At 35.1% G+C, this 23,263-nt stretch overlaps 1 protein-coding gene across 9 annotated transcripts in view; it reads right to left on the reverse strand.

Moving 5' to 3' along the window:
• The window catches only part of TENM4 (teneurin transmembrane protein 4), a 1,435,480-nt gene that overhangs the window by 938,022 nt on the left and 474,195 nt on the right, over positions 1-23,263 (reverse strand). For all 9 annotated transcript variants that reach the window (XR_004406800.2, XM_032990906.2, XM_032990916.2 and 6 more), the window contains exon 4: positions 12,928-13,002. The gene's annotated coding sequence lies outside the window, so the exon portion shown is untranslated. The remainder of the gene's footprint in view (positions 1-12,927; positions 13,003-23,263) is intronic.

Below are 23,263 nucleotides of genomic sequence, written 5' to 3' on the forward strand. Positions count from 1 at the left end.
CAATGAGATGAATAGAAGCAGAAAATTCATTTTATATGGCAGAAGGAGCCTTCCCCTCTCATTCTTCAAGGTTTTGAACTCCAGGTTGGATTCCAAAATTTTGCTCTTTGTGAGCATTGTTCAAATGAGAAATTCCTTCATTTGGTCCTTCTGCATATTTCTTCATCTGCCCAGCTGTATGTGTGCTTTGGCAGGTGCTCGAGCTCTGATCTCAACATGTGCCCAAACTGCTAATATAATTTTCTCTGGATGACTTGCGGGAATAGGGGTCAATGAACCATCTGATAAAACCTGGCATGTAGTATACATTTAATCCATTTAGTGCCTCATTTTACTGAAGAACTAGCTTTCAAATGCATTTAGGCACCTGTCCATACTTTGGGTAAGTTTCCAGCTTGAATATTCATATATTAAGATGGAAATAACTTTTGTATTCAAATGTTAGTTATTCTGATGACAAGATCTTAGCTAAGCTGGTGAATACAGCGTCATCATTTCATGGCAGTATTTTCTTCCAAAACCCTTGTGGCATTATACACCACTATTAAAATATGTGAACTCATGTCATTCATGTCTTGTTGCTCAGGTCTGAGGTGGGATTTTCTGGGTTTCTTAATAGATTTGTCTTCTATTTGACTATTTAACTGAAATTTCACTATGATGTGGGGCTGTAGTTTGTGCCAAAACTCATTTGGTAAACAGGAGAGGTCTCCATAGATATCTGCACCACAGCTAATCATACTCAACACATTTTGTGATTAAGAGACAGAAACAGGTGCTTGAAGGGCATGGCTTATCACATCCAGCACAGGTGGGCTGACCTGGCCCATAAGAGACCCGGTTTCTGTTCTTGACCCTGAAAAGCCTAGCTCAGCTGCAGACATCCACACTGACGTCTATAAATAACTGTGAGTAATCCCACATCTGCCCTTTAGCAACCACATTGTGGCCTACAGAAATTACTTTAAAATATTTTCTAATTTTGCCAAATGATGAAATTAAGAACTCATAGGGTCAAATCAAAGGTTCACTAGGATCCATACTCTTCTTTGTGACCAGGATAGTTTTGTTGTTTCCTATGCATATTTGTTAATTTTGAAGTTAAAGAGTTCATAAAGGTATAACGCTGTTGGAACTTCCACAGCCAAAATGTCTTCAATGAACATAGTCAAGAAGATAGATGTTTTACTCTTAAATGGATAGTATGGATTCGTTTTTCTTATCTCTATTACTGAAAGTGCTATGAGTGGATTTTCCAGAATGGTGCTATAAAAACAAAAGTTGATTGATTAATTCAAAACCTACAGCTAGGAAATGTTTTCCAGGAATACTTAGAGGAAGTGCACAATGGTCTATAAATAGAAGCAATTTACTGCTTGCGCGCTGATGGCCAAATTTACAGGGATCTGGTATGTTTGACTATGGCAATGACAGATAGAACAGTGACATTTTTCTATGCTCATTCTGTCCTGTTATGCTGAATCAGAAGATGAGGATATCAAAACTGCAGGCTGTCTTAGTGAGATTCTCTAATGATAATTTTCAAATGTTTAAGGCTACAGGAAACATGTGAGCATACATGTAAAAATACATACAAAGTTTGACTTCAGACTTCAGAAAGTTCACTAAAAGCTAGCCCTGCTAAAATGAAAAAGTCTATCAGTCTACTATTCATCTTACACTGTAAAAAGAGTAACCACAGGGAGGGTTTTTTTGCCAAATAATAATGAAAGCAATTAAAGGTTTCCTTTGATTTCAGAGGTCTTTGAATCAGGCTGTACCTGTTTCTAAAACAATCTGTGTGCAAGCAAGAGAAGAGAGGAGTGTTAATAGTTTTGTATCATGTACTTACGATTTAGGTTAGTCATGAAATGCTAACAAAACAAGAAATTTAAGGGAATTCATCTGGTAGAAAGATGATCAAGATGAAATAAAAACCTCCTTAAATTGTTTTCCTGGTGTGGTCATGCTAGTCAGGATATTGTTCCCACATCTGCATTTTTTACTCTTCCACTAATCTATTTATTTCAGAAGGCAGGTTTAAATGTCTCCAGTGTATTTCCATTCAACCATTTTTACTAACTTTATTTGTAATCAAGGTTATACCATTAGTTACTTTCCTGAATCATAGCAACTTGCTTCTAATGCAAAAGATTGTCCCTTTTGACCTTGTTGAGATACAGAAGAGGACAACTCGTGGCTCACTGACTTCACTCTCCCACTATCAAAAGTGCAACCTATTTTTGATGTCTTTTAGAAATATATTAAACTCAATTTAATTTTGCCCAGTGATGACACTACAGCTCCAGAACTTCACCCTTCTAAAGGCTAAACATCATCTTTTAATTACCAGCTTAAATTTACTAATGATCTATTTATACCGAGTTATTTTTTGTGTCAGTTAAACAGCCTCTCCTCTTTCCTAACGTAAACACAGTTTTGATGTACTTAAAAGGCTATACCACCAGTTTAGTTATCTGAATTCAAACTTATATGTGTACTGTAATGAATATAATTATTTCAAATGTTTGTAATGCATGAGGGAATAGTTACTGATATTTCTGGTGAACATAGAAATAAAAATATTTTTAGTCAGATCCCATGTGCTTACCACAGAAGAAAAAGACATACCTATTAACTCGAAATTCCAGAAGAAAGAAAGAAAAAAAAAAAAACACATGAAGCCATTTATTCTTTAGTGTACTTCTCTCTACAGGAAAACTCTTTCTCAGGTGTATTGATATGGGTGAATAAAGGTTTAAGAACAAACATTCGGTCCTGATATGACATTATTTCATGGTTAGTTAACAGTATGATGGGTATTGAGAAAACAGTGGCATATACAGCCATCTAAAAAAATGTAAAAAATCTGCTCCTCTAATACCAATACATAATACAGTCCTCTTCCCCAAAACAAAACTACTGTTTTCTCATTTGTGACATAAAAAATTATTGTTTTTTCATTTGTGACATAGTTTCTTTGTTTTCTTTCTTGGTAGCACTATGGATGTATGGATGTGGAACACGCATATCAGGATATTTTTATTTCTCTTTTTATGATAAAATATGTTCACTTTAAATTGAAGTTTGTCATAATGAGGAATAGGAAATCACTACTTCCTGTTGCTGGTATTACTGTGTCTGTAATTCTTTGAATTACTGTCTGTTCCTGAGGCAAAATGTCTTAATCTGATTATTTAAAATTACATCACCGATTAGGTTTGAATGAATAGGCTCATGAAATGAAAGGGTGTACAACATGTCATGATTAGAATTTCAGATGCTCCTGGGAACATACAGGTTTAAAACCCCTTGCATCTCTTTTTTTCCCCCCTTTAGAGATACAGTGAAGTTCTGATGGAGTCCAACATAAGAGATGCTTAACAAAAATGTCTTAGGCTACTTTTATAAAAAGAAATTTCATGACAATAAAGCACAGATAAGGACTTTAAAATATCTACTGAAATTGCGATTTTGATAATAATGGAGATAACAGGTAAGGCTCATTCTGAAAATACTGCTTAACATGTTAATCAGGATTACTTCACTTCTTCCTACTCCTCTCCTATACATGTGTTCCATTTGATGCACCTTTAATCTCTGTTTTAGACTACAAACACTTTCTAGACAAAGCTTGTACTTTGCTTTATGTTGGCACTTTTGGGACATAATAACAGGAAGCATAAGGCTGAACCTTTCTGAAAATAGGACACAAAACCCTTTTCCTTGTGCCCATATATCTGTAAACAAAGAATGCCTCAGAACGAGTATAAATACAGACTTTTGAGTAAAGGATGATGTTTCATATAATTGGCAAAGTAATAAAAATTCAGATTCTGTTATTACATCATTAGTATACAATCTTAAGGTAGAGACAGTATGCACTGAGAATAAAAACAACCTGTGCTGCTTCACAACCCTTGTGCACACACATTTCTTGTGCAGGCATGTTAGACTGCTCGGCCCTTGGGTCAGGTGCCAATGTCTGTGAGAAAGAAGAGCACAGAGCCTCATGCAGAGGGAAAATCTGGCCTTTGGCACCCACAAGCTTTGGAGGTTAGCAGGCACTGGGAAAATGACCCCTGCAAGGTACGAATTATTTTAAGCTAGGCAAGTTGTTACCTCTACAGAAAATGAAACAAGCAAATTCAATTCATCCCATCTGAGGTTTCTAAAGTTAAGAAAGACAAAATCAAACCTTAGTTTGTAACTCAGAAAGAAGAGAAAGTCAGGAATGCTGCACCATAAATCTTAACCACAGATCTAAATGATATCTTGTTATTTTATAGCAAAACTTTAATTATATAAATAAACATGCATATATTATATGTTTCTTTATTTCCAGTTAGGCATTGCTTACAAATAATAAATATATTATTTAAAAAATATAGCTGTTATCTTTAAAGAATATTCAAATTGGCTAGTGAAATGGTGCTATGGCAGTATTTTATGTAAGATTTTTATATGAAGTAAATGTAAGAACAGAAAAATTGCACTTAACCAGGTCATGTGCTTTATTGTTATGCAAGGTAAAACTTAGAAGCTGCAAGGTTAATTACTATAATTTGGAAAAAGACAGTATAAGTAAAATGCAGATGCTGTAATATCTATGTAATTAACTTGTAATTGCAGCATAATTGCACAGTGGTTTTGCTTTGCAGTAGATTGTTAAACTGGATTTATACAGTTACTTATGAATGGGTTAATTATATAAATTTTGACATCATATTAAATTTATTTTTGTGACAAAGTTCCTTTAAATTATCAGATAGGGATTTTATATTTTTTTCAATTTCCTCCTCAGAAGAACATTTAACTGTATTTGCATGTTACGTGTAGACAGCATGCAAAAGTTGTAGCAAGTTAAACATGAATCCTAAAAGGCTGTGCTTTATACATTATGCATTATTTCTCATAACACATTTCTCATAAAAAATACATATCACTTGGGTTGATAAAGCTGTAAGCAGAAGAAGGAAGACTGAAACCTAAAGGCAAAAATATTCTAATGAAATGTAATTAAATACACAATAGAAATAATAATCAAGTAATTTCAGAGAAATAGTGGAAGTGACACAGTCATCCCTGTCTCATGTGATCTCCTGATACCCAGTTAGAGGGAATGATGGACAGCTGCATCACTACATGGAAGTATCTTGTGCTACAGAGGAAACAAACTCTTCTAAGCAATTTTTCTTGATAGATGTAATAGTCATCTCAGGGAAAAGGGAAAGAACTCCAGAGCATGCTGTGCCTTGAGCAAATAACAAAACTTACAAAATAACTTCAGAAGCTTGGTGAAATGGTGGAGCAGCTAAGGAGAAGTTTTAGCATTAGTTCATATTTTATTCATGTAACTAATTGTTCATTCAATGTTTTGGGCTAAATATTCTTTTCACTTCTGTGGAGCAATAAAGCTGATTCTGATCATAACAAGGAATTTATTTGCTATGGCTGTGATGAGTCCTAAAAATGGGCTCCTTCTAAAATAGCTGACAAAACAATTTTCCAGGGTGTTCAGGAGGTAACGGTGTTGTGCCTCGAATTTTAGGGCACAGGTTAATTAGAGAAACTGTAACACAGACATCTGAGGTCATGTGCCAGTTAGCCCCAAAGGTCTCATATATGTCGATGCAGCAACAAGCAAGCATGAGCACCAGGGCTGTGAATATCTATAGTGGTATATATTACATGTTCAGGTTATATTTGTAACCTGAATGTGCCCAGCACTATCCTCGGGTAGAGGCCAGTTAGCATGAATAATCTACTGCATTGTCAATAAACCTAGTTAGCCTCCTGCATCCAAACTGTACACTGGAAATCATCCTTAGCTGTGCTAATTTCCCAATACTGCCTAAAAGTTGTTTGACAGAGTGTGATTTGGCCAGCCCAAAATCAACCGGGGTGTCCTAATTCTTCACTGGCAACAATTGCTATTATATATATTATGTATAGCATATATTACAATACAGTGTATTTACACAGTAGATATTTGTTTTATTATAAAGAAATTCCATGTTCTGGGACACAAAGCAAATATTGTAAGTGTGATGTGTAATCTTAGTTAATTATCATTAAGAAAATAATTCTTTAACCCTTTCTTTGATAAAAACTGAAGATGATAAAAATAAGTGAACTGTTCAAGAATGTATTTATATAGGAAATTCAGACATCAAATAAGATAATTATAACAGCCTGAAAATCTGAAACCCAGATTTGCAAACTGTGGGATTTTTGCTTGAACACTAAGTGCATCTGCAGCAGCAAAGAAAATATGGTGGGTGCCAGCAAATGGCACATCAGGCACCCGTAGACAGGAGAACAGGGATGCAGTCTAAGCCAGCAGTTTTGACAATGTATTGACATCATGAGGTTTTAATAGTAATAATCCACAAAAATTAAAAAGGAAAAAGAAGGAGAAAGCTCAGTGGAGACTCACATGCATTTTTGATTTTTCTACCCAAGGTTTCCATCCAAAATTTTCATAACAACTCAGTGCAAAACCAGTATTATTTAAAATGTTTGATCCCACAGTTAAGCTGAGCTTGTACTTTTAGCTGTCTTGAAGATATCACTGGAATACCTTGCTTTGGAGTAAGCAAGGCCCCCCGAAACACTCCATGTGTCAGAGTAAATTTATAGGTCCTCTTTACCATCATATAAGTATTTTAAAGAATAAAGAAATCTGAAAATCAGAAACTCGTGAAGAAGCTTCCCTTTGAAGAAAGGAAAAAGCAGACAGAGAAGACACTATTGCTGAACAAACTATATTTATGAACGTCACTGTAACTGATGTCTCCCTTTAACTGCAGTCATCACCTTCTCCTGTCACATCACACACACATGAGAAAATAAACAAGCCTTAGAAATCTGATTTTCTATCAGGCAGTAATAATATTAGCCACCTTTAAGCATTTTCTCTTTCATAGCAGAAGATCCAGTATGTTCTTATAACTATTTACCAAAATTGAGATTCTATCAAACAGGGCTTCATTTGCCAAGAAGAAGTAGCAATATCTGTTAAATATCTGTTAGACTAATATGCTGCTGGAATTCAGAAGTAAGAACTGGTATTATTTTCCCCCCAGCTCAATAATGTCTTAGAAGTTAGACATTTGGTTATCCTTAACTCTATTGTAGCAATAATTTACCAACCACACCATGAAAATACCAGCATTTCTTGACAATCAGACAATTAAACCACATCATGAAAATACCCAAATTCTTGTTAGGACAGTAGGATGTATAAGCACTAGAAAAAGCTGATTTTACATCCTAACCTCAGAACATGTCATAGAATACCTTATTTCATGAGCTTTACAGACTTGAGAAAGTTCAAATGTGGCAAAAGAGCTGTTAGCTGTCTTCAATTCTTTTCCCTCTTTCTTTTTTTTTTTTTTTTTTTTTTTTTTTGTAACATACATAATGAATTTAGTTTGAGATATTGATCTTATACTGCCATCCTCCATATCTACATAAGTATAGAAAATTATGGCTAAACCTATCATTAAAATTAAACAGGGTATGAACAAAGATTCTGAAAAGAAAGCACAACAAAAATTCCCTTGGAAAGTAAATTAAGAAGGCTTTTGAATTGTATACACAACTATGGAAAAGGTGAGAATATAGCACATCTTAGTTCAATATAATCATATATCTCTTATTTGTACAAAATTTCAAATAAAATGCAAGGGAGACTGACATTTTACATATACTGTGATTTGATATATTAGCTGAGATGTATCTAGTACAAAATACCAATTAACATAATTAAGGTTTTTCATATATATATATATTATTTATAATGTTACTGCTCTATGATGAATGTAGGAATCTAGAAAGGACTAATTGGGTCACATAGTCCAATTCTAGATACTGTCAGAAAATCATGATGTAGATGTTTAGCACTGGAAGAAATTATGATAGATCTGCTACAGTGAGGCTAATAGAAAACTAGTCAGCTGGACTGGTGATCTGCTAGTTGCCATGACATGCTCTCTGATTTTATCACACCACCAATAAACAATGTTGTTTTTCTGGGGCAAAGTCTTGTTTTAGTTCTGTTTTAAAAGCCCTGTAGCTACTTCATTGCCCTGCCATAGGTGAAATCATCATTTCTGATAATAGCTACCAAATTGAATAACAAAACAGAAGGAAAAATTCCCACAAAACAAACCAAAAAACCCATCGTAAAACCCCAGACCCTTTACTTCTCCTATTTGGAAGTTGGCTGCCATCCCCCAAGCTGTGGCTCACTAGTCTCTCCTTATTCAGCAAGAAACATAAAGGTAAGTTTGACTCCCTTACAATGTGTTTGAAGGATTGATGAACAAGCGATTGGCTTGACTGTCTGTCTCAATGTTTTTCTAAAATGAGTGTCCTACATAGAATTGAATTTTTTAGCACACTGAAAGGCTGGACTCTCTGGTCACTGCAGAAAGAGCCTGAGGAAGCCAGCTTCCTCATACAAGCCCATAAAATGATTGGGTTAAGTTTGGCTACCAGTCACATAGAATCCAGCCATCCTGCTCGACTTCTAGGGAATCCTGATGCCTATTTAACCAGCAAGAGAATCCCTTTCTGAACTTTCAGTTCTATTGGTAAAATCATTGTTGAACAGAGTTGAAAGTGGAACAAATTCAGCTGGAAGAGATTTGTTATATTTTTCTTAATTCTGAAGAGAAATAAATAAAAAAATAATGCTGAAATTGTTATGGAAAGAATGTTGAAACCACACCAACTTCAGTCAAAATGGTGTGTTTTGTTAAAATCCCTTGCTTAATTTCTGTTTTATTCAGTTCTATATACATTTTAATTCCCAGTAAATTATATTCCCCCTTTTAATATCTAAAATTATTTTGGAGCCAAAATAAATATGATTTTTCTAAGCTTCTAGTTTTCAAATAAAGTGTATTTTCTCATGGAAAACAGTTCAATCCACATTTTCTTTGCTAAGTCATCATGATATTATCAGTATGCACAGACATCACTGTAGCCTGGTGTGGGAAGGACCATGACTCTTACCCTGGCCATTCCCTTTGGGTCATGATTAACTTTTAGAAAAGCTTTGAAAAAGCAGCTGCTTAATTTCACAGGGAGCAATGACCATAGAGACATTGCTGGCCCTAACATGGGCCAACATTCAGGGGAGATTTCTTGCATCTGTCAAGTAAAATCCATAACATAACCCTAAATAATATGAGCATGAGAACGTTTTCTTGATAAACAGATAATGATTACAGAAGGATAGCTTATTGTATAGCAAACAAACTGTGTTGGATAATTACATATACATTGAGGCAACTTATTTTCTTGCTTTATAGGTTAGATAAAACATAACCAAAGTCAGAAGACACTGTGAAGACATGGTTTTTGTTGTTACTGGGTTTCAAATATCAAACAGGCTGTGGTTTGGGGTTATTTAATTCACTAAAATAAAGAGACTAAAGGAACTAAAGTATCTGTGGATAATCTGTGCAACCTATAGGTTCCTTTCTTCCTTCTTATTGTCCCAGTCTGTCAGTGGCTATGTTCTTAGGAAGAACTACGAATAGATATCTCTGAAATACAACATGGTTTGTTTTGAAATGGACCAGATGGCATCCAGTGACAGATATATTCTAACAATACATTCCCAGAAGAGGACACTTCTGTTTCTCTGACAGTACCTGAATGACATATACTATCTATAGCTTCATTAAAATATCTGGAGATTCTGTAACAGTTACATGCAAAACTGTTTGCTTCTGTTCAATAAGAATGAATGTTGTTTGGTGCTTCTGTTGTTGTTGTTGTTGTTGTTTTTTTAAGAGGGAAGAGGATAAACACATTCTTGTTCGAATAGCCTGGATGTATAATGCTACAATTAGGCTTCATTTGATGATTCAACTTTTTAAAAAAATGATATGTTTACATGTATACTATATTTAGTGACATCTGAGTGAGGTCCATATGATAAAGGCTGTGTTCTTTTGCCTTGCTTATAACAAAACTCGAAGTGCCATCATTCAGAGTTACAGCTGGGATTCAGGATCTCTAGAAGCCTGACAAAAAATATATCGAGGCTTGAATACATTCCTTCCATTTGTGGCTGAATGCTTTCTCACCACTAAGAATCCTCTAAATAGTCTCTGCCAGAATAAAATAAGATTTTGTTTAAACTTTGAAATGGTTTTTATTTTGGGAATCATGTGTTATTTTAGTTCCATAGTTCCAATTCTGTTCCATATTCAGCAGCAATTTATTTCTTAAGGAAGGTCTAACTTAAGTTCTGTGTTTAAGAAAATAATCAGCTTCATTTTGTATGATTTGGCTGTATGATATTTCAGGTGGGCAAGCAGTGACTATGCTCAAACCCCAGAGGTTACATCCATTTTACAGATATTACTTCCTAACCACTCTTTGAAAGCAGCATCTTATAAATCTGTGATGTTTCACTAGCTCACCCAGCTAACAAGGAGGATTTTAGTTTTGCAAAAATGAAATTGTTTCAATTCTTATCCTACAATTAAAACCACATTTTGTTCTATTCTCATACTTCCAGAAGGTCTCATTCCAGTTCTTGCTAAATATGAGCTTGCAAACTTAACCTTTTCTCTCTTTGATAATAATAGCAGTTTGTCACTCAAATGTCTGGCTACAGGTACAGCCAGAAGTTACTTGAAAGTTACTTAAAAGAAATGTAGTAGTATGTTTTAGAAACAGTGGATATAAATCTGTGCTTAATTTTAGTAATGTAAATTGAATAAGTTGATGGTAAATTGGTGTTAAGATTATATAATCATCATAAAAATCAGGTAGAATGATGCTTTCATATGTTTACACTCAAAACCACATTTCCAGTTTCACACATTACATGTAATCAGATGTCACAACGCTGCTAAAAACTGACAATTCAGAAGCTGTGGATTTAGTTCAACAAGGAATGATTGTTTTCTCACACAGGAATATAGAAACATAATCCAAAATGTAGGCATATGCTTTGAAGTACAGAGTAAGAGCAAAAGATTCTCAGCATCTGCTAACAACTGTTGGGATGCTTGGGTTAGATCTTGGATATAATCTGTCAATGTGCATCAATCAAGTTAATTTACACTTCAAGATGTAATGAAATGTGACCAACACAATTAAACACAATAACATAATATAGCAGCAAAAATGAATTCTTGATGATAGTGGGTAAAGAAACTGTGGTTTTGTTTTAACTCAGAAAATATTGCTTGATATTTTGGAGTATTTTTAGGATACAACATCATCTTTACCTGAGGTTTTTGGCTGTTCTCACAGAAATTTAAAATGGCTTGTCTAAGGCATTTCTAACTATTACACTATTGAGGATTTAATTTGGAATTAAATAAGGAAAAAGAAACTGATCAACTGTAGCTTCCTGTAAAGAATATGTTCTACCATCCTATTAATACAGATTGTGAGCTAGAGACTGTATAGAGGGTGCATAGTATTGTTCACATTTAAACATATTTGCACATATGTAACTTTAAATAGTTTCATTATAGATTATAACTGAACAGTGATGACAGACTTGATCAAATGTTCACAAAAGATTCACTGCTTTATTCTGCAGCCAAACTCTTAATGAACTTGTGACTGGACATTGATTAATATAGTAATGATAACCATGCCAACACCACCTGGAGAAAGCAATCCCAGACAACAGCAACCAGCAAAACACAGCTTCCTAATTCAGCTGTAAAATGTTTAAATCTAGATTCACTTTAAAACAAACAAGTCTTCTTTGTGACAGAAATAATCTGTCAAGATTTGGTCACATTTTACGTATCTCTATAAATGTATTTTGTTCAGTAAATACCGCTGATTTTTTGTTATTATGTGTATGTGTATTTATCTGTAATCCTCAAGAATTTTATTTAGGAAATCTGAACAGTGTTTCAGTTGTATAAAAATTGCTTAATAATTAGCTGGTTTTCTGATCAGTAAATAAATGACTGATATAAAGAAAAGCAACCCTCCCACATCTTTTTTCTCACACCAGTGCACTGCAAGACACTGATGTGATGAGTTATACCAAAGACTGAACAGGCTGCTAGACTATCTCCATTATGTACATGCTGGTGGTAATTCCGTAATTCCACCACACAGCATAAGAGATTGGTAAATCCATTTTGTTTCTGAGTACTGGACTCCTGTCAATCCTGTGCTTATTTTAGATTTAATCATTTGATTGATTCACAATGCTGCTTATAGCAAGGATTCGTGGAAGTGCTTATAGAGATAGCCAGATCTGCTCCCACTGGGCTTTGTTAGTACACTCTGCTCCTTTAAAATGTTGCAACTTTATGTTTGTGACTCCATGCCTCCAGAAAGAAGTGTGTAATTTTATCTCGATACATGAGTGTTACCTATTCAAATCCAAGATATACAAGAAAAGGCACCTCAGTGGAAGACAATGCAACCTAGAGATCAGCCCTTAAATTAGTTGTTGTGGGGTGGAGGGATCAAAGGCTTGTAAATCCCATAAGTCTTATTTTCTTTGAGTGGGAGTAAAGGTTCTTACCATATATGGCTGTTGTTCAAATTTTATGCCAACTATAGAGTGTTCAAAATCCAGATTTAGATCCTCAGGCCTTAAAATTCCTGCAGGGTGAATTTCTTTACAAAAAGAATTGTTTTCTGTAGAAAAGTAATCTCTTCCTGCCGGCTGATAAAATTTAAATCTGTGATAGCATCTCTAACAACAAACCAAAAAAGCTCACAGGTGCTGTTTTAGCTAAATAAGCTGCTGTAACAACAAAGTCTTTAAGGTATTAAAAATGCAACGAACTAACTTGAGTTCCTAAATGAAATATAAATAAATAAGTACAGTAAGACAATTGCAGGCACCACTTCTCGAGCCATGAGAGGATGCAAGACTATGAAATTGTACAAAATATGAAATTATCTCTTTCTTACCTTAATTATAACTTTTCACCAATGTCCCAGAAGCACAGAACATCCCATGTTTCAAAGCAAAGAAATATATCCATCCTACAAGTAAAAAAAAAAAAAAAAAAAAGAAAAGAAGAAATTGGAAAAAGTCCTGCAATCTTAGAAAGTTGTTTCTCTTGTACCACACTGGAATTAGAAAGTAATACTGAAGTCCTGTTCAGTGCCGGAGGAAAGGAAGTTTAATCATATTTGCTATCAGGAGATCATGATTATGTGAAACATTTAATGAGTATTAAACTGAGAAGAAAACTCAACAGGACTGAAGGACGTTCTTGTGTCACTGATTCAAATAACTTTTAGAAAGTCACCATCTTTTTATATTGTTGATTTATACATCAGATTTTATGACCTCTTATTCACATGACACAATTTAGAACATATTCTTTAAAACATAGTATATTACATCATAAAACAAATGGAAACATTTGCCTGTAGTAAGGTCTGTGAGCCCCCATTGCCTGACAAAAACATAGAATTAGTGTCATATCCATTCAAAGAAAAAACCTGTTCCAGGTATACATAACTGTACCAAAACATACCAAAATATGACTGTTTACCCTTTCTATCTATCTCATTTCCCACTAGGCCAACAAAGATACTCCATTTACTTAAGGATGTAATATTTAACATTCAACACACACACACACACAGACACACAGGTATTACACATATACGTATAGTTATAAATATATACATGTATATGTTTAAGATGTTAATATAGAATGGGAACATAAACCCGAAACATTTAACTTCAAGCTAGGACCCTTCTCACATCATTGCATCTTCACAAACTGCTAACCCACCACAGGAGAGGGTCTTGATATGGGAACGGAACAAGATCTGATACATCATTTTCCCAGATCATTTTGATAATATATATGAGTGCAAAGGGGGGCAGAACATGGATAATCTTCCAGCTTCTTTCTCTACTGAACAAACATAAATCAATGAGTAATCAGCTGCTGGCTGTAGGACTACAGAGGTGAAGAGGACAACAAAGTCACTTGCCTATAGACTCACCTGTTTTTAACTTTACTTCCCATATTCTGGCTAATTGCATGAAACACACTAATCATTTTTTCACTTGTGGAACAGAAGAGTTTTTGTTGTTTTCCCTGCAATTCTCAGAGCAGAACTTGTTCCTTTAGTTTTTGCTATTTGTGGAGTCAAAATCGTAAGAACTCTTGGTTCCTAAGAAGTCCTTGAAATGATGCTAGGTCATCTGATCACCAGATGCTGTTGTCATTTGAGGCTGAAATGGGAGATTTTGATGCTGCTGACTCTGAACCTAAATCTGATCTGAGGCTTGGCCTCAAACCTAACCATCCTATTGCTTGAGCTTTAGTGCTTATCTAAAAGCAACCAAACCTTCTCTGTAGTTTATGCTCAGACACCATTTTCATAGCAATTCTGGTCACAAAAAATAAATTCATAGGTAAAGGAGACTTCTGCAAGTAGCTGGCTCCAGCTTGTTCAGTCCCCGTTTCCCAGTTGTTATGCTTTAAGCAGCAGGCTGATGAAACCCAGCAGTGACAGTGGAAAAAAAGATGATAAACTGCCTGAAAAAAAAGAGACTGCAATTTACAGTGACAATATTTGTCACTGAAGTTTTGTAGATTGTCCTTCACAGTTAAAGGGGCAAGCCTACGTGTTGACTTTGCCTTCAACAGGAAGGTGATGAAGGTGAAAAAGATGAACCAGAGGAGAAAATGTGTCTAGAAAAATAGTTTTAAAGAAAAATTGCAATTTTTTTTCTTATAATTTTTACATTTATCTGATCAATATTTTACTTATTTGAAGTTTTTATGCTGATTTCTTCATATCTACTCTACATATATGAATAATGACTATGTCAAGTGATTGCGTCTTCCTCAAGTTAATAGTCTGAAGATCTGGGTTGACTGAGTAGACTCAAAAAAAGAGAAACTCTGATATAGTCACTTGCTAAGACACTACTATTACAGAATACATACCAATATATCCACATAGGATTCCTCTTTCTTGAAGACATTTATCCCCAATTCCCTCCTGTCAACATTTACATAGTTACTGACTTTTATTCTTTTATTCATTACTTGAAAAGTTGCAATGCAACATTTAGGAAAATGTGTAAGAAAGAAAACCATCTCAATAAAATATAAAATTTGTCTTGCCCTAACACAAATCCTAGACAAGAACAAGGATAGGAACGCACATTTATGAATGTGACAGAGTTATAATGATTTAATGCATTACAGCTTATCATCTGAGTTGCTATGAATTACTGTTCGCATGATTTTCAGCTCTCCTTTCCTTGCAGGTTAATGTAAAACTTCAAATGGAAGAGAAGATGCTTTAACTAAAATAGCTTGACTTTGTATTCGGTATGGCTACAGGTGAACATGCTGGCAGTTACGGGGGCTTAGCTCAGAAAAAGGTGTATTAAGCCAATGTAACTGAAGTCTGTACCTAAAGAAAACAGGTTTGTGGGTTTTTTTCATCATGGATTTCAGTGAAACGACTCTAGCTTGCACTAATATGAATTAAAGGATTTGATGTAAATGACTTATGAAATCTAGGGAGTTCTACTTCTTTAATTTCTACCATTACATTTCCTTCTCTCTAATTTCTGGTACTCTGGCAGTGCTTTTCTCTTTTGACTTACTCTTAAAAGTTGACCTTAGTTGCTTCTCAGACTACAGGGATTACATGGCTCTGCACCAGTTTAATGTTAATGAGTAAAAAATCTTTAAAGTTTAACAATAATTAAATGGGCACATGTAATTGATAAGAACTTGGGGGAGAATGCTGTTCTTCGGCTCAAAGAAAAATCAAATTCTTGACCTGGGTTTGGAGCAGAAAAAGATGAAAAATAAAATGAGAAAAAAATTTCTGTCAAAGCAGCTGAGAAAAAAACCCAAACAACTAAATATATTAATTTCAAAAACTGCTGCTTAAACCTCTTGTTTTACCTACAACTGTGGAGTCCTCCCTGGAACACAAGACAGTCCTTCCATTAATTTGCATTCACACAGTAGATCAATTAAAGGGGAGATAAAGCATTAATTATATATATAAGAACAAGCATGCCAGAACAACCATATCTTTATAGAGGGAAAAGGCTACATATGGTGCTGAATTTAATTACCCGGAAAAGTGACAAACACCTATACCCTGCCTCTGGTCTAATTCTTGCCTCCTTGCTGCTTCTTCTGTTCTCCCTCTTAAGGTAGCCCTTTCCTTGGTGAGGTTTCTTGTCATGTGGTGAGGAGTAATTACCAGGGAAATCATGGTGAGACTGGACTAAACAAACTGGACTTTGGTTATTCCTCTTCTTTCCCCCTGGTAAACTTCTTGTAGAGCATAAAGAAGTGACTTTGCTGATATGTCTTTAACTTCCTTTGTGCAACAGGAAAATACATGAACTGCTCCACCTTATACTGTATTTTACAATTCAGAGATCATAGGGTTCTCACTCAATGTAGACAGTGGTACCTATCTGATTTCATGAGCCCTGTAACATACACTTTTGAGAAAATGAAGAAGCAAATATGTCATGTTTCATGATACATGCATGAAGATTTCGTTTGATGAACTCTTTCCATGACTCCCAGATCATACTTTTTCAACACAATTGAATCTCATTAATAATTTACAAACAAATGGTGCCTGCCATGAGGTCTTGGTGCAAAACAGAAGCTCCAACATTGCACAGCAGGCAGGGAGTTTCTGTCACAGGTTGCTCACTATGGCTGCTACCCTTGATGATGAGCCTTCTTGACTACATGACTCATCTTAGCATGTCAGTAGGGGGAAAATCCTATCTTCTCATCCACTGCCCCATGATACACTCTGTCACCATGGACCCATGCTCAGAAATCTAACAAAACTCATTGACAAGTTTGTTTGATACTACAGGGCAAAATATTCTAAAAAATATTTCAAGTTTTTTCCCCATAAGCCTCAGCTATATAGGAAAATTCATCTAAATGGCTACAAGAGGAGTCTGGAAGACATTCAAGATGCCATTTTTTGCATCATGATATTGAATAAATGGTAAATACCAGCCCCAGGCAACCACAGTGCTTCTAAGAAGTACATTTTCCCGATCTGCTTTTTAGTTTTTTTTCCTAATTCCCTTCAGAAAGTTGAATGGATCTTACCTCTCTAGGGAGTAACTTTCTCTTGCTAAGCCATATGTTGAAGCCAGAGCCCATCTATTTTTCTGTTATCTCTTCTATGATGTTTTCAGATTGATAGACTAAAATAAAATTAAAGTGGACTGCTCCAGTACATCCAACATGATTTTGTCCATAATGTAGATTTTAAAAGATCATAACTTTTTATCTGATTATTATGTAAACTAAAATATTTTTTTTACTAAACTTTCTTTTGCAATTTATTTTTCTTTATAGTCAGATCAACATTTGCTACTGCACTGCAGTTCTCCACTACATTATACTCTTGCTGCTCCAGTTTAGTCACAATCATTAGTGGATAAACTCCATTACAGATGCTTCTATAAGCATCTCAGTGGTGAAGCTGAAAATCTAGGTCAATTTTTTCACTGAAAAGTGAATCAAATTTCTTTCTTATGATATTGGAAAGTGTGATAGGGAAAAACTCTACTGCATACCTTGGTAAACTTCGATAGACTCCTAAACCTTGATCAGCATTACTAACCAATAGCATGAAATCACACACTTCTGTGTGCAGCAGCTACTAATAAATGCTCATCTGGCTAATGCTTCATTACAGGTTGGGTTTTATCAACTCTAGGAACCACATGCCGCTCTCATTTACTTCTGTGTACTTACAAATTCTCTCAACTCTATGACAAGGTGATCAGGCAGGAGTCTGAGACAGAATTTAGTCCCATGAGTCTATCTCATGGGGAAATTACATAAGTAAATGAATATCAGTGAAAACATGGATTAAAATATTCTTAAATAAGGTGCTATAAATAAACTGCTCTCCTGTGCAGTTTCAGCAGCTTCCCTCTTTTATGGTCTTAGTCTGAATATCTTAACAAAACCAACATTCCTCTAACGTCACTGTGTTTCTGAACATAAAATCACTATCTTCGGGTTGTAGTGCTTTATGGAGGGAATTAGAATAGGTTTTGGATTTCACTAATTTCACTTTTAATACTACTATCTTGCCAAGTAACTTGGTGAGTTGTACAGGCCAACACTGTTCTGCCTTACATTTACAACCTTTGAATCCTTGGTTGGTTCCATAGGAGCAAAAGGACACGTGTGAAATATTTGTTATTACTCAAAATGGAGATGGGTTATGCAATTAGAATTACTGATACATCTGATGCTACCTAGCTTTTAGGATAACCTTCTGGTCAAGTAGGAATCGTTTTCTACTATTTCTGCCCTCATTGATGGTGTGATGTTAGGCAAGCAGCACATCACAATACCTTGGCTTATTCCTTCATAGAATGGGTATAAGACAATGTCTCTGCTCTCCTTTGTGCTGCTTTTTGAGGTCTTCTGATGAAAGGTGCTAAAATAAGCACTATGTATTATTCATATATTAATTCGCTCTGATATATTGGTTTCAGGAAACTTCTTTTAGGTGCACTGGGAAATCAACATCAAAGAAATGCAGAGTTACGCACAGTGAATACACTCAACAGTAGAGCAGGCCAGGCTTGACACAGCTCTGAAAAGCAAATAAAACCTGAGCATAAAAACTCTGTAATCTCCTTATGATCAGAAAAGGAACAAAAAAAAAGGCCCTATAATAACTTTTCTACAGCTTTTGGGGCAATCTTGTACAGTTTAGTAGAGAATTAGATCCTGTTACCAGAATTTTGTAGAGCAGCCCAAAATATGTATGGAGATAATTTATATAAGAAAGTGATGGTCCTGGACAAACTATCAAGTAACTAAGACCCCCTGGGTTCCTTGGCTTTCAGTCTGATTTTTTGGGAGGAATTGCTTCTTAGATTTGAGATGATTCTGTTCTCTTTTAGTCTTCAAAATATCTTGAGTGGGACACCCAAAAACTGATTATTCCTGAGTCTCACATTACTTCTGAGGTTGTGGAATAAACTACCAGCACAAGAATTTTTAAAAAACTCTTCCTTATTCATTCACAAAGGATGTTCCTTAGAAGCATTTATTTAGTCATTTTAAAGACAAATTAAAAAAAAATGTATCTCTGGTAAAATTTTTTGGGTTTTCCTCATTTCTCTCCACCACTTCAAAAGACTGTTTTCATATATGCATATAAAATGGAATACTCTGAACTCTGGGGGTAAAAATAGAATTTTACCAGGCAGCACCAAGATGTTCCCAAAAAACTTTATAGCATAATTTCCTATAATGAACCTTGAAGCTTAAATACTCGATTCCATAAACAAAGGCAGTATATGTGCACCGAGGGAAGACAATTCATAGTAATTTTGTCAGCAAAATTGTTACAGTAAAGGCCTAAACAACACTTCATCTACCTGTCACTTGTCTTGAAAGGGCAGATTACTTTTTCCTCAATCTTGGCACATCCAATTAAGGTAGACTTACAAGCCAAGCAGGTGTAAAGTGCAAGCCAGCACTTGTTCACATTAGTAATTATCAATGGAAAAAATACATAAGTGCTGAGGCTTGGCACAACAGTTACCCTGGCAACCGTTAGCACTCAGAGCCGCAGCAGAGACTAACATGACAGTTTGACATCTTTTCCCATAAAAAAGATGATTGCATTCTCTCTTTCTCTCTCTGTTTTTTTTTTTCCCCTCCCCTCCTTCTGTTCTGTTTTTCGAAGGCTCCCAGCACTGACCCTTCCTTGTTTAACTTAGTTGCTCACCAACCAGCATGTAGTGACCAGCCAAACTGAACACCCCTGTTTTGCCAACTATTACAGCACCCTCTGTGGAAATCAACTGTGTGTACTTTTTACCTGGCCAAGCCTGAAGATCAGGAAGGAAGGGCAGGGAAGCTGCATTAGTGCCATTGACCCAAAATAGCCAGAGACCTCCTGGCCATGACAAGTTCACTCAATGTCATCCTTTTTTTATGCTGATGTTCTGGAATATCCAGGTAAGGCACACCACTCACCCGTGGCAACTTGCCTCAAGATATTGGCCTCTCTCCCTTATGCATGGCCTTTGTTAACAGTTCTGTCTTTGTTCACTAACTTCTCAAAAAGGGAAGAGAAAGTCAACCAGAAGGAGAGCATATGTATTTTATGTACAGGGGAAAAAAACCTCATCCTCAGTTCAACCAAGGAACTCAGTACAAGCAAGCTCTGCAGAAAGTCCAACTTCAGAATACACCCAAATGCCTAACCCTTGAGGACAGAAGAGCTTGAAGAAGGCTCAGCATCATTTTGGATTACGCCTTTCTCTGTGGGATGCTTGTGGACTAAGTTGTTTGGACTTATTGACTGTGTTAGCTCCCAATTCTGTTATTTCTGTTTGTCATTTTTATGTCAAATAGATTTAAAGAATGATATGCCTACATCAAATTTTTGTTATTTAGTGACTGTTTCAATTAAAAGTTTATCTGACTTTCCCTTTGCTGCTGCTTCAGAGCCATTTCTTTTTGTTGTTTTTCAATGCCCCTTTTTTAGGTAGTCTTTAGACACCCATTGTTTTCCTTCATCTTACTTTAATTTTGTTCACATTTTTCAATTTAAAAAAGTTAAATTAAAATCTTAAGGATTTAGGTCTCAGGATTTGTTTCAGTGGTTTATCTTCTTCCCTTTCTCTCCCCTGATGTATGTTTTTCCTGTCCTTCAGCTTACGGTGTTCTTACTCTCTCTCATCTCTAAATGGAGAAGAGTGGAAGGACTGGGTATAGTTGTCTTCTTCTCCATCTGGAAAAAGAAAACATTTGGGAAGCTGGGTTCACAAGAAAAGGTTTCATGGTGAAATTGAGCTGATAGCCTGATCCTTACTCTTATATTCTAGACAAACTGAATACTTACTCTGAAAGACATGCAGAAAATCAAAGTAAACATCTCCCAGAGTTTACAAGAAAATTCTGCATTTGCTTATTATTGCATACGTTGCACCCTTAGACCTCACAGATTTCAAAAGAGTAGGTTTTGGCTGTGGAATAACAGTGACCTGAAAATTCAAGATGTGGAGCCAAATCTTACTGCTTATGTTCCTGTGATCTGTTCCCATGTGCAAACAGAATCCATGGTGTAACTTTAATTCTGTCAGCAGGATGAAGACATAATAAATAAAAGTAATAAACATTTTAAAACATTAAACAATCTTTCACATCTAGTCAATCTGACAGTTTTGGCCATCATTAAAGTTACTGAATATTTATAACCATGAACAAGAAACAAAGTCATACTTCCTCTGGTACAGTTGCATTGATTAGAAGGGTGAACCAATAAACATTATTACTACTTTCAGATTCTGGGACTAACAGAAACTTGGTTCTTTCCCTGATATTCTGTGGACTCCATTGCAATCTCTTCCCCAACAACATAATTTAATTTAAAAATCATGATGCTATAAGTGCTTGAGAAACAGTTACCGCCATTCAGTCAGAGAAAGGTCATGTTAACATAAATATTGAGAAGAATGATAATTAGGCAAGAAAAACAACAAAACACATTAAACAGAAATGAGGCAATTTTTAAATGTTAACATCTCAATACAGAAATGTTTACACTACATTTAATGATTCCATTTTCAATGAGCATTCCAATAAAATAAATTACTGAGCAAAATTATGGAAGAGAATTGCAACCAAAAATGACATGGTATACATTTTACCATCTTGAAAGAATATGAATTGTCTGAACCTTGTTAAACACAACAGAAATCAATTAGTCTAAACATGGCTTACTGCAGAATAAAGCAAAGTACTCTCTTATTAAGAGGAAAGTACTTAATCTTTTTGATGATAGTTTGCAATTTAAAATTCTGAATTTTTGAAGTAGTTGCAAAATATTTAATTTTTTCTATAAATTATTAAATCCATATTGAAATGGATAAAGGTAAGAATGTCACAACAATGTTAGCAATTTCCTAGCCCGAAATGTGCTGTGGCTGCTTTCCATAGTATTGCTTTCAAAATAATCCAGCCTTGATATCAAGAAACACACACTTAATGACACTTTTAAATCTCCCAAGCAGATTAAATTTATTGTTGATTCAAGGTGACTTCCAACTTACAGGATATGCTTTTCAAGTTTAATTTTGAGGGATGGTTTTATCTTAAAAATATTACAAGAAACCTTAAAATTTTTATCAAGATTCCTGATTTTACATATGCTCAGTTGATTTTTTTTTCCTTTTCTTCTCACTTATAACTGTTACTATTTGAATATGCTATATATTTTTTTTTTTTTTAAATAAAGTAATATGCTAAAATTCCCTCTCAGGAAAATGTAAATCATTCTCCAGTTAGGCTTGTAATCCATCTAGACACCACAAACAGAGTTAGAGTGCTACCATAATGTAGCAGTAACATGTTCATGTCCCCAAAACAAGGTAATTGCAATACTGCTAAACAGGGATGAAAAAGTAAAAGGATAGACAGAGGCACAGAGGAAGAAAGAAATGGGTTTGGAACGTAACTTTTTGTTTATTTGTTTTATTCTCAGTGTATTTGCTACAGTATAAAGCCACACAGTTAAACCTGCACAATTATTAGGTCAAGGAAATACTTCCAGTTTTGTTTATTTTTGAGTTAAAGAGAGAGAGGGATTCATAACACAGACGTCAGATATTAGGAAGAAGTGATTATGCGCTGTAAGAAAGGACAAATGTAACTAAGAATTCTTTCTTTAATTACAACTTCCTACACTCTTCTTTAAAATGCAAATGAATCTACTTAAGTGAATTAACTTTCAAAAGGCTGTCATTCGAGACCACCCTTATTTGCAGATCTGAGAACCTGAAATTTAAAAGAGAATAGCAGAAGAGATTTCAGAGAGTTTAGAGCTTTAAGTGTATATAAAATATCTTGACAAAAATGTGTTCCTGTGGTTTTCATTCCCAGGGGTCAGGCTCTCTTTCCCTCATGCAGCATATCTTCCAACAATGTAATGTCAGCAGACATCAGTATGGGCATCACTACAGGAGCATGAGAAAGTTGCTAGCCATTGTTGTGAACAGCAGGGCTTTGATTCTAGCAAGAAAAATCCTGCATATCAGAAAGTCCAGCTACCTGTAACACTTCTTAACACTTTTCTCTCTAAGCTCTTACATCCGAATTTTATCCAAAAGAAAAGGATAAACAGAAGGTGCACAAAATTATAACAAATTTATGTGGAGCAACAACAGCAGAAGCAATAAAGTTATATCAGAAGTGTGGCTGTTTTTTTTATGCTCTTTGGTACA

This window comes from Tyto alba, unplaced genomic scaffold (assembly GCF_018691265.1).
Source record: "Tyto alba isolate M040663 unplaced genomic scaffold, T.alba_DEE_v4.0 Super-Scaffold_2, whole genome shotgun sequence".
NCBI lineage: Eukaryota > Metazoa > Chordata > Aves > Strigiformes > Tytonidae > Tyto > Tyto alba.